This window comes from Rhinatrema bivittatum, chromosome 1, assembly GCF_901001135.1.
Source record: "Rhinatrema bivittatum chromosome 1, aRhiBiv1.1, whole genome shotgun sequence".
Classification (NCBI taxonomy): Eukaryota; Metazoa; Chordata; class Amphibia; order Gymnophiona; family Rhinatrematidae; genus Rhinatrema; species Rhinatrema bivittatum.
In genome coordinates this window covers 98,533,126-98,545,412 of record NC_042615.1, presented here as the reverse complement: position 1 = coordinate 98,545,412, position 12,287 = coordinate 98,533,126, and the positions used below count along the sequence as shown (strand labels likewise).

General features: G+C 42.5%; 1 protein-coding gene across 6 annotated transcripts in view; it reads right to left on the bottom strand.

Annotated features, from left to right (window-relative positions):
• The window catches only part of WDR17 (WD repeat domain 17), a 533,217-nt gene that overhangs the window by 223,929 nt on the left and 297,001 nt on the right, over positions 1 to 12,287 (bottom strand). The window lies entirely within an intron of this gene.

Here is a 12,287-nt window from a genome sequence, read left to right as displayed (position 1 = left end):
ACGGGTTAACTTTAACCAATTAACTTTGCCCAGATATACATTTCCACTTAACTGATTAAGTATGTGGATGAATATTTGGTTAAAGATAACCACATAAAACTTCTGCAATTAGATTTAAGACAGCCATTTGCATGGATGGAGTTACCCACACAAATTTAGCTAATTTGAACTAGAAGTCACATAAACCGGCTACAAGGCCAATATAAAAAGTTGTGATTTTTTTTTTCATGTAAAGAGTTTTATTTGAAAAATTTTGCAAAATTCCCAAACTGTGCAAAAATAGAAAAGCATGGGTATTTTGTGTGAATTCTGTTATGAAAACAACTTTTGCAAATATTTTTGTAGCTTTCTGCTTTGCTGTAGTAAACTTTCATGCAGAGTTTACTACATGCAACAATTTATTCAAAGAGTACATTAATGAGCTGCTGTAATCCGAAAGCATGCAAAATAGCTGATTAATGTGCCATTCATAAAAATGGGTGCGCTAAAAAGGCTTTGTGGGCCTGTTTTCACTGGCATGATCGGCGTGACATTACAACCATACACACCTCAGTGAACACTAAGATCTCAAAATAAAGGACTGTTGACTGTTCCCACTATATGGAATACACATCTGACTCGAGTAAGAGATTGCATGTTTTCCACAGCTAGTCCAAAGTTTTGGAATTCTCTACCCGAGATGTTATGAGTGATACCAGACAGCAAGAGATCTACATGTGATCTAAAAACATGGCTATTCAAAAATGCATATAACCTAGCTTAAAAACATCAGAATATAAAGATCTAAAATAACAAGATAGACAAGAGATATTAATTGAAGCATGAGGAATAAAACATAATGAGAGAACATAATTTTAAAATAATGTACAGACTATTATGGGATATTATTTCCTGTATTACATGCCTAAGTCTTAGATCTTTACTAAGCAATTTAATATGAACTGGAACATTTCATTTCATTTGAGAAGAACACTACCTATGTATACTGTCAAGATTTGTCGATTAATAGTTATGAATGTTACTTCTATATACAGTTGTGATCATTACATGGAACGACAGTATATAAAATATCTAAATAAATAAATACCTCAAAGAGCTGAAGTTATTGTATTTGACAGCCTGGGCGGGGGAGTGAGGCTTCATGTGCAGCAGCACGTGGCCTGAATCAGGGCCAACCCCCAAAAGTGACAGTATCCCTGGTGGGCCAATGGCCCACTTCTCCAATCCTCCCAGGAGGCAAAAAAGTGCATAGTTAGAAGCCTTGTCCCTTGTGGCCTTTATAAAAGATCATCCCCAAATCTGCTTTCCGCATGTCTCTTTCTGAAGCCTCCCCAAGCTTACCTAATAGCTGAAAGAAGGTTCCTGGGGCAGAAAAGAAGCTCACCAACTCCTGCCTCTCTGGCTGCCATTTCAAAATAGCACTGATTGAGTGATTGATTATATTCACTTGGGGTCAACCGGTCAACTGGTGCCATTTTCAAAATGGCAGCTGAAATGAAAGAAGCAAGTGAGCATTGCTTTTATAGAAACATAGAAACATAGAAATGACGGCAGAAGAAGACCAAACGGCCCATCCAGTCTGCCCAGCAAGCCACGCACTTTATCCATTTTTCCCCTTTTTTTTCTCTCCCACCTGTTACTATTGGCTTCCAGTACCCTCCAGCCCTAATTCCCCTCCACCCCACCACCAATCTAAAGAGCAGCGCCGTATCCGCATTCAAGTGAACGTCCAGCTCAATTAGGGGTAGCAATCGCTGCAACAAGCAGGCCACACCCTTACCCCATACTCTTACCCACCCCTGTTTTTATTTTTTTATTTTTTTGAGATAGCAGCCCTCCATCCTTCCGCTCCGTGAAGGTGGAACACCAACTACTGGCCACTGGCATCCCGCTCCGTGAATGCCTCTGTGGCTACTGCCACTCCGTGCAGTGTTTGAATGCCTCTGTGGCTACTGCCGCTCCGTGCAGTGTTTGAATACCTCCTCTTTATTCACGCCCTCTAAGCCCCCCCCCCCCAAACAAGATATTATGAAATCTTGAGTGGAATGGGGTGGGGGACATTTTTGGGGATGATATATTTTTTTAAAGGGCTACAATGGGAGTGAGGCTTGGGGCAGGGCTTCTGAGTGAGCCCTAAATTATGGACTGAATCCACAAATGGTATAAAATTATCATCAATTGTTAATTCCAAACACATTTCTGGAGGAAGTGAGTGTGACAGCCACATAGCCTCAAGTCTTATTTAGAAGATATCTAAAATGTAATTTCCTGTAAACATTGAGAAATCGACTGTAGCATAGATGTAGGGACCTTCATTTTCAGTTTTTATTTTTTAAAATTTCCCCAGGAATTTATCAGGGTTAATTAGGATGATAACAAAACAGGCGAAAATCAGTGGAAAAAAAGTGACTCGCTGTTTTTCTGGATAAATATCGGAATTTATTACGGTGACAGACGTTATTACAATAAAAGAATATTAAGCAGATTCTTCCACTCACCCATTCAGCACATCCCTATCTCTACCTCCATATCTTGCCTAGCATGTCCCTTTCTTTCCCCACACTCACAATGAGAATCTCTCTCTTTCCCTGCCAGTGCAACAGTATTCATCCTTACTGGTGGTTCCAGATATGTCCTCTCTCCTTCAGCAGCATGCTTGCTGATGCTCTCATACTGAGCAGCACTTCACTTCTTTTTTTGTGGAGCCGGGGAGCGTGTCGGGAAGTGCTTCTGGTGGGTGTGGCCCACTTGAAACACTATACTGGCAGTACCAAGCAGCAGGTACTTTGGCTGTTTGGTGGGAGAGGGAGATGGGACTTGAAACAGCACAACAGCGTCAATGGAGGGTGAGCCCGACCCCAGATGGATCCAGGACCGAACCGAGGGTTGTCGGCGTATTCCAGCACCGCGGGACTACGGTCTTACCCTCTGCCAGGCCTGCAAGCTCCCAGTGCCAACATGATGATGTTGGTAGGGGAACAGTGAGCATGTATGTGTGTGAGTGAACATGTGAGTGAGTATGTGTGTGAGTGCACATGAGTGTTTGTGCGCATGCTCCCCCCCCCCCACACACACACACGACAATCTTAGGTGACATGAAATCAAAGGTTCCCACTATGTAAATCTATTTTCTGTCAACCTGTGTGGCTCACTGTATCGAATACCGCAGTAATGTTTAAACATGTGATTATGGCCTTACTAACATCAATTGTACAAAGTAAAACAAAATCTGACACACACTAGGAGTGTTTCCGTACTGTGCCCTTGGAGAAACCAACATTGAGGTGGGCCTAAAATATTATGATCATCCAAAAATACTGTAAATTGCTGTAGTACTATTTTCTCCATAATTGTCGCTAATGTTGGAAAAGTGGAGATGGGCCTGTAACTAAAATAGGCATCTACAAAGAGAGTCATACATTTCACAACAGGGCATACAAATGCCTTTTTAAAATGCAACTGGAAAAATGCTGTCTTGCAAAAAGTGATTTGCAATATCAACAATTATTCTTAAAAAAATTATCTTTTCCCATTTTTAAAGCACCAATGGGGCATAGGTCAGTCAGACAATAAGAGTGTCTTGAGTTAGAGAGAAGCTTCTAAATTTCTACTGATGAAGGCAGATTAAAAGTGTGCCAGCTGGTCACCAGAATTCTAGTCCTCATCAATAGGCAATTAAATTATTGGGTTATCCAATTTCTTCAACAGAACATCAGTCTTAATTACACAATCCAGAATTGGCTTGATTTGAAAGGTTTTTATTAGATTCTTTGCCGCAGAAAAAAAGCTCTTTAGGTCTATTACGTTACCTACTTAATTAGCTGATGAAATAATCCTTTTTTTAACTGATTAAAAAGCAGTTTATAATTTCTGCAAGCATGGTTAAAAGCCAACTTTTTGAGTGAGTTTGTTTTTTTCTGCCATTTCCGCTCAAGTTGACTTACTATTCTTTTTTTATTTAAATCAACTTTTGATTAAACCATGGTACAGAGTCATTAAGATACAGTACTTTATGCAAATTTGCAGGTGCAATGTCTTCCATGGTTAAAATCAATGTGGAATTAAACAAATCTACTAATTTATTATCATCATATACTAGACAGCCCACCCTCTGAAGAACCCAATTATCATGGAACATTTTCCAGATGTTAGAAAAGACCAATAAAGATTTTTGCAAAGGAATATTTAAAGCAAATCTTAAAATATGGTGGTCCACCCATAAGACCGGATCATTCATTAAAACAAGGATCAGATTACCATCATTATACTCATTAGAAACAATTATCTGATCTAAGATGTAGCCTGCTTTATGGATCAGGGTTTAGACTAAGACTTGAAGATATAAAATAGACAATAGCATCTGAAATTCAAAACATTAACTCTTGGAAACCATATCTTTATGAACACTAAAATCATCTATTAAGATCAGTTTACTAGATCTTAAAGTAAATGTAATTATATAATCCCTAACAAAGGAGGGAGATATAGCAACACTAGGTACCAATCCTGAATCTTCAGTGTGAGATTCTCATAGCCAACTCCTATGCTCAAGTCGGAAGACTGAATTATGATAGAATCTCTATATATTGCCACTACTCCACCTGGTCTGATAGTAAAATGAGTAACATGGAGGACATATGGAATTCAATAAAAAAGTATCAGATTCCTGTTGCCAGGTTTCGATAAGTAAATATCCATAATAATTCACCATGTAAAAACTTTGATTCAAGTCTCAATGTTTATGCATGGTGAATTTTTATTGATTTTTACTTTGCCATTTCCCTTGATGGGATTGCATTGTTTAGGTTTCGATAAAGTAGCAAAAAAATTCAAATTAGCATAAATTATTAAAGCAAAAATAATTTCAAACTTGGTTTTAGGTATGCAAAAAGCAAAGGCGTATACCTTACAAGATTGTGATCATTACCAACTATGGTATGTTGAACATAACGACAGACAACTGGCCTATCATATCGCCAGGGAGGGTGACCTTTGGGAAAAAGAGAATAGCACCCATTACCTTACACTGCTGTAATCATGTTCATCAAATCAAATGCCATGACAATTACAAAAGTGACTAAATAAGGGAACAAAGTATAAAAATAACATTACAGCGAAGCTTGCAAACTAAGGGACAAACAAAGAAGCACACTCTTTGTTATCGCTCTTCATCAGCGGCCTGCAGCCAATGGGCCTGTAGGCAGTGGCCCATTTGAAGGCCCTACCAGAGTGCTCCAAGACATTGTCAGGGTGGGAATGTCCAGGGACAGAGTCAGGGAGGGAAAAAACAGCTCCAAAGATGCAATCCAAGGGCTTGCTAGAGGATGACCCAAGACAAATGAAGATAAAGTGTGCTCTTCTTATCAATGAATGCAAAAGCAGGAAGCCAGACAAAGTCCTGGCTATTATAAAGGCCCTGCCAGCCAATCACGAGTTGCTGTCAGGGTAGATGTGTCCAGGGGCAGAGTCAGGGCAAGAGCCAGATCCCTAAGCCATTCTAGTCACCCTTTTTTCCCTTCAGAGTAAAGTTTCATTTACCACTATCTTCTTTTGTCATTGTTCCTGTTTTGCGATATTCCATCAATGTACGGGGGGGGGGGGGTTTACATTTTATGATAGGTCTCCTCCTTCATATTTGTGTCTGCCTCAGATACATATGTGGGCATATTTTCTACTGCTATTGCTATGAAGGCATTATGAAGCAGTATCATATGAGGCTACGTCTAACTCACAGGTCTTGTCCTATCAAAACCCATCAAAATCTATCCAGTAATAATCTGACTGATCCTTTGCAGAAGTTTGGATATGGAAGGAAATCCTTTTAACTATGGCAGTTCTAGTTTAAGCTGATCCAATTCTATCTTCAGTCTATAAAGCTATACACAAATAAGGCAACACTGAAGCCTCAAACTATTTTATCAGGTTGAGTGCTATACTGGCTTTATGATCAGATCTAAGCCCTGCAGGTAGTTGTACCTTCCTGTGAGAAAAAAAGACAGACTCATAAAAATATGCTAAAATTAAAGATTTATTTTTGGTGCCTCTTCAAATTAGAAAATAATTTGTTTTAACTCTTTATTTATAAGTTCAAATTACACTTAACGGAACGAATGGGGGTAACCTGCAGAGAGCGGCAGTTATTACCATAATCAAATTGCTGGGCAGATTGAATGAACCATCTGGTCTTTATCTGTTGTCATTACTATGTCACTGTGTTATTATTCAATATAAAATGTTGAGAGAAAAAAATCAAGAACTGAACAAATTACAACATATAAAAAAAATGTAAAGGAAAATAAACTATACAACTGTACTTCAAATCCATTATAAAGGGGAATTCAATAACACCAAGATATATAAAAACAAGCAAATAATGCGAAAAGGACTGCAGCCTCCCATGGCTATATCAAAAAAGAGAACACAAATTAGAGCACTAACATGGAGATGGTATTGATAGGTCTTCTTGTACATACTGGTCTTAATTTGAAAGAGCATTTAGCGCTGGATAGCAGCCACTAGATAGCTGGCCAATTTGTGGGCGGGCAAGCAGTGGGCAGCACTACTTTTTTTTTTTTTTATTTAAAAATGTTTATATACTGCCTTTACAATTCAAAAGAATTAATCAAAACGGTTTACAACCAGACATACATAATGAATAAACTTAAAAATAAAAACAAATTAAAACTAACATTAAAAATAATAGCACCATAAACATTCATGCCCTACAACTTTAAACAGCAAAACTTGTCCGGTTAACTTAACCAGTAAATAGCGATATTCGCTCTTATCCAGTTAATAGGATAAATTAGATCGGCCATAGAGCTGACCAAATTTAGCTGGATTTAACTAATCTGGCATAATAGCGCTTTGGTATAGCCATACCGCTGAATATCCCTTGTAACTTACAGAGTCATTCTTGAAAATGCGTTATGGCATTAACACACGCGCTAACGCATGCGTTAAAGCCATAATGCATGCGATAATAATGCAAGTGCACGGGAAGGGGTGGGATTAGGGAGGAGTTTGGGTGGAATTTGTTATGAACCCTGCTGCGGAGCTAATCCCCGTGAGCAGGTACTTTACCCTTTTGCTGCCTCTCCCTTCGCGGCACGATGCAGCCGCTGTCGGGCCTCCCACGCGGCCGGAGCCACGGACCTTGCCTTCCCCTTGCAGCCCGGAGGCCGCCCATCGGGTCCCCTCTTCACCACGGCCGGAGCTGCGGACTTTCTGGCATCTTCGCGGCATGGAGCCGCCGCCGACATCCCTGGGATCTTCACGGCCGGAGGCCGCAAGCCCCGGCCTGGATTGGCGGCTGGAGCTGCCCCCGGGGCCTCCTGCAGTGGCTGGAGCCGCTACCGTCATCGGGGCCTGCGTCCTGGCCCAGCCCTGCTCCCTACGCAGATGTCAGTGCAGGACCGCTGTCCAAGGTCCTGCACAGTTCCTGTTTCCTGGCCTCTAGGCGCGCGGCCACGCCTCTCTTCAGAATTTAAAGGGCCCACGGCCGGATATGCCATGGGCCCCACCTAGAGACTGACTTCCTATACTAGCCCTATAAAAGGGCTGTTCCTACTATTCCTCATTGCCTTGCATCGGAGTTACTTCACTCTGGAGGCTCCTGCCTGCCAGAGTTCCATCAGGTCTTCTTCGTGGAGCTCCTCATCGTCTCGTCTTCATGTCATGTCTTGATTGCCTGAGATCCCCATCCAGGTGTCCTGGTGTCTCGTCTTTGATTTCTGCTTCCTGATGTCCCAGGTTCCTTGGTGTCCTGCTCCTGTGTCTTCAGCGCTCCCGAGCCTTCTGTTCCTGTCAGGCATTTGGTCCCTCGGATGATGTCTTTCCCGAGCTTGGAGTGGCCTGCAGGTGGAATTCGTTCCTGTGCTCCTGAGCCGTCTTGTCCTGCCAGCCTTTGTGGAGCTCCGGATGACATATGGCTCTGTCGTCGAAGTTCTGCCTTGGCTGGATTCTTCCCTGTGCTCGTCCCACTCTCTGCGTGGTCCGTGACCAGCCTTCTCGGGCTGTGTAGGGCGCGCAGTGGGACAGGGTGGTCCGCGACCAGCCCATTGGGTCCGCCCGTGAAGGTGGGCTGAGTAGGGCGCCCTGAGACACAGTGCCAATGTCCTCCTGCCCAGCTTCTCGTCTCGTCTGGACTTCATCAAGTTCCTTGTCTCGTCCCTGGTGCCGTTGCATCAGCCTTGGTGTCATGTCTTCAACAGCCCTGGTGTCATGTCTTCAACAACCCTAGTCTGTGATGCCAATGCATCAACCTTGGTGTCATGTCTTCATGTCAAGGCCTCCGTCTGCCCTCATCCTCAGGCCGGCCTGCTGCTCCATGCTGATCCAAGCGGCAGGTCCGAAAGGGCTCGGAACGGTCGGAGGACCGTTCCCCTACCAACATCATCATGTTGGCACTGGGAGCTTGCAGGCCTGGCAGAGGGTAAGACCGTAGTCCCGCGGTGCTGGAATACGCCGACAACCCTCGGTTCGGTCCTGGATCCATCTGGGGTCGGGCTGAGGCCCAAGGGCACACTAAAACACCCGCTACATAACAGAATTTATGAAAATGAGTGGCAACTACACCTTTTTCTCTGGCGTTAAGCTGTGCGATATGAACGAAACAGCCATAACGGAATTCGCAATAAATTTTCCGAATTGCATTTCAGCCATTTCTGGGCTTAGGAGAGAGAGAAGAGGGAGGAGGAGGAGGACAGAGAGAGAGAGAAAAAAAAGACAGAGAGAGAGTGCGTGCCTCTGGGGAGGCCCTCACAGTGTGCAACTATTTATATGCCTATAGGAGGGGCATCTAATAGCTCAAGGTGAGGTGTTGCTGGTGGTTTAGGGGCCAGTTTTCAGGTAGAGAGAGACAGACAAACAGCACAGTACACCTGGGTGAAGATTTGATATCATTTAGAGTGAGGAAAGTCTCACAAAGATGAAATTTTGTACTATGTTCTCTCGACTTAGCTTGATGGTATCCTGTTATAGAGTCCACCAAGCTAGGGTGAGAGAATATATAGAAATGTCATCTTGGTGAGACTTTCCTCACTCCAAATGATGTCAACTCTTCACCGAGGTGTACTGTGCTGTTCGTTCGTATCACTCTGCATGGAAAACTGGCTCCTAAACCCTAAATCACCATCAACACATCGAGCTATTAGATGCCCCTTCTATAGAGATATAAATATTTGACTACTATAAGGGCCTTATAGATAGGCTTAGGAGATGTGAAATAGGAATTATCGCAGGGTGTGAAGTTTATCGCACCACATGATACTACTGATGCGAAGCTGTATGTTATCATGTGGTGCGGTAATTCTAAAATTTCCATAAACACGCCCCTTTTTCTTAGTACGGGCGTTATCCATGCATTATTATCGCATTTTGATGAATCTAGGGTTAGCCGGATTAGTCATATCTGGCTAAGTTACGTATCCGGTCAGCACTGATTATCATGCTCACTGTATTTATCATTCAAGAAATACAAAAGATTCCAAATAGAAGAACACAGGGTAAAATGCCTGAAGAAACTGAGGGAAAAAAAAAAGTAATCAGTGTGGGAAATATGCGCTTGCCAGCAAGCCATTTCATCAGGGTTTAAACACTAACTTCCCTTCTCCCTGAACTTTGCCTGAATAAAAGCATCACTTGTGCTTAAGTCTCTGCCTGGGAAAGGATACCTGTTGGCCCTGAATTCCTGGGGGAGGGGCTGGGTGTTCCCTAGTCAGAGGCAGGACAAAGTCAGGAGGTATAGATTTCAGCAGCCAATGAAATGATCCGTGCACACCCCCTGAGCCAAAGCCAATAGTGTAAGGACTCGTCTGTTGCTATGGGAAAGTAGCCAATCATGTAATGACACATCATCTGCCTTTGTATGAATGTACAATAAAAGGAAGAGCCTCGTGAGGGCTAGGTCTCTTGCCTTCTCCTTTTTGCTGCCTGCCATGAAAGCTGTCTGATGCCTCTTCATTACTCCTACAATCAGGAAAGCAAAAGGTCTGGCGGAGGAAAGAATTGCCAAATAGGTTAAAAAGGGAATCAAATCATTTTTCAGATACATCAGAGAAAAGAGGAAAGTCCAAAGAGGCATAATGAGATTAAGAGATGACACAGATCAGTATGTAGAGGGGGACATTGAAATGACACAAATATTAAACAAATACAGTTCAGTGTTCACCAAAGAAAATGCAGGAGATGGATCACCGCTGGTTCATCTGACTGTAGTTGGAAGTATAATAGACGAAAAGTCAATTACTGAAGAAAAGGTATGGGAAGAGCTAGGAATAATAAAAGTGGACAAAGCCATGGGGCCGGACAAAATTCACCCCATGGTGCTGAGAGAACTCAGAGAAGTGCTGGCAAGTCTGCTAAGTGCCCTGTTCAATAGATCACTAGATACAGGTGTGGTGCCGAGAGACTGGAGAAGAGCGATGGTGGTACCGCTACTTAAGAGTGGGAGCAGAGAGAAACCTGGAAACAGAGAGAAACCTGGAAACTACAGGCTGGTTAGCCTCACCTCAGTGGTGGGAAAATTAATGGAGAAATTGTTGAAGAAAAGGATAGAAAACTATCTAGAATCCAGGAGGTTGCTTGATGTAATACAACATTGATTCACTATGATAGATTTCTTTGTCTGTGTGACTAAAGAATTGAACTAGGGAAGCATGCTAGACGTGATAAACTTGGACTTTAGCAAAACCTTTGATACAGTCCCACACAGAAGACTTGTAAACAAAATGAGAAGTTTAGGGTTGAGAGACAAGATGGTGATGAGGATTGCAAACTGGCTGACAGACCGAAGAGAGTGTGATGGTGAATGGAACCTACTCTGAAGAAAGAGAGATGTAAAGTGGTGTGCCGCAAGGATCTGTGTTTGGATAGATGCTGTTCAATATCTTTGTGAGCGATATAGTGGAAGGGATAGAGCGTAAAGTCTGTCTATTCGCGGATGATACTAAGGATCTGCAACAGGGTGCCCCCCAGAAGGGATGGAGAGAATTAGATGTGATTTCAGAAAGCTCAAGGAGTGGTCTGAAACATGGCAGCTGAGATTCAATGCTAAGAAGTACGGAGTCATGCATCTGGGGTTGTGGCAACCCAAAGGTACTGAATGTGCTGAGGGGTGAAGGGCTGATGTGTACAGAGCAAGACAGGGACCTTGGGATCATAGTGTCTAGTAATCTGAAGATGGGAAAGCAGTGTGACAAGGTGAAAGCTAAAACCAAACGAATGCTGGGCTGCATAGAAAGAGGAATATATAGCAAGAAAAAAGAGGTGATAATTCCCTTGTACAAGTCCTTGGTGAGGCCTAACCTGGGAGTACTGTGTTCAGTTCTGGAATCCATATCTCAAGGGAGACAGAGATAGGATGGAGTCGGTTCAGAGAAAGGTGACCAGAATCGTGGGAGGTTTCCATCATATGACCTATGAGGGCAGGCTGAAGGCCCTAAATATGTATACCTGGAAGAGAGGAGACACAGAGGGGACATGATACAGACCTTCAGATATATGAAAGATATAAACGATGCACAACTAAAAACTACTGACATAAAACTAACCTCTGACATAAAACTAACCTCTTCTATTTGACAGATATAAGGAGAAAGAGGGGTCACAATATGAAACTCCAGGGAGGAAAACTCAAATTGAATGTCAGGAAATATTTCTTCACGGAGAGGGTGGTGGACACCTGGAATGCCCTTCCAGAGGAGATGGTGTGGAAGAAGACGGTTAAGAGCCCTAAGGAGCTAAATCATGGGGGTATAGCAGTAACAATGGTGAAGAAGACGACAGTGAAGGACTTCAAAAGACATGGGATAGACTCTGGGGATCCCTAATGAGCTAAATCTAAGAGCCATGGAGGTTAATAACAATTGGGAGCTAAACTCAAGAGTCATGGGGGTTTACAGAACAATTACATGACAAAGGGTGAGAATGTATAGTCTGGTAAATATAAAATACAAAACAATTATATAATATACAACATCCTAGCAACGCTATCAGCTTCAACAGAACAGGGGGATGGGAATTGGAACCCTAGTGACAAAAAAAATGGGCCCAGACTAAAGGTCTGTGGATCCAATACAAAATAAGATTGCTGGGCAGACTGGATCGGGCAGACTTGATATAACATTTACAGGGAAATTAATAAAATTAAAAAAAAACAGTGTCCCTAGCCGTAAGACCCTGAATCTCATCAACATGTCTTTTCTGTGTTTGTTTTGCTATATCTGGAAAATCTTTATTTTATTTAATTTATATTCCACTTTTCACACTTTTTTTTTCAGCGCTTC